Source organism: Odontomachus brunneus, unplaced genomic scaffold (assembly GCF_010583005.1).
Source record: "Odontomachus brunneus isolate Ranch 3 - 2012 unplaced genomic scaffold, Obru_v1 Obru_scaffold_172, whole genome shotgun sequence".
Taxonomy (NCBI): domain Eukaryota; kingdom Metazoa; phylum Arthropoda; class Insecta; order Hymenoptera; family Formicidae; genus Odontomachus; species Odontomachus brunneus.
The window spans coordinates 43,828-44,781 of NW_022639622.1; positions in this window are offsets into that span (position 1 = coordinate 43,828).

A 954-nucleotide genomic window follows, 5' to 3' on the forward strand; every position below is an offset into this window, starting at 1 on the left:
GCGTTTTGGAAAGCTCTCGAGATGTGCTATAAGAATATGCAATGAAAAATGGGGTGTTCCATTTAAAAAAATTAATGTGACCTTGACCTGACCTTTGCTACGCAACCCAAGGTCAAACTGATGTGATCAGTAAATACATCTTTTTAAACGCCACAACTTTTGTCTGAAACATTTTTTTGTAAAACTTATATTTTTTCTGATATTCGGGCGTCCCGGTACTTTCCGAACACCCTGTATATTACAGAGGTTGTAAGTTACATTGCTGGATTTATTCGACATTTAACTAAGAGTATTATATGTGAACTCTGTACAAATGCATTGACTGATGATGCAAAATCAGGAAAACTTATACAAATTAAGGATCACGGTAGTTTAATATATCCGTCTGCAAGTGTGGTAAAAATATGTCTTGAGACAGAAAAAGTTATTAGATTTATTACAAAAGAAAACCATGTCATTACACTTAATTCGAAATATACATAATATTACACAAACCGTACTTTCAAATGTATATAGAGATAACTTATTTGCAAGTTTAATTAATCATTGCAACGATCAAAGTTTTTTAACGTCTCATGGACTGCACTTAATGAAAAGTATTATTATAAAATATATTAATATTCGCTGTTTTTATATTACAAAACAAAGGAATACCGTTGTAACACAAAGACATTTATTTAATAAATTAATATTATTTAAAGGACACTAAATTTTTATGCGTACATATTTTTTCTCATTTTTATATATAAATATCTCTCTGTATTATCACATGATTACAATAGGTGACATAAAGTATCGATAAGGTGGCATCACTAGTAGCCCATATAAACATGGCCGACGTTCTAATCCCCCTCCCCACTATTGCTTCACCCCCTCAGACTTATGTTCCGTCCTTCATATCCATGGTTCTAAAAGTATGGGCCGCGGCACACAGAAAAACTTAAGCAGTAAGAC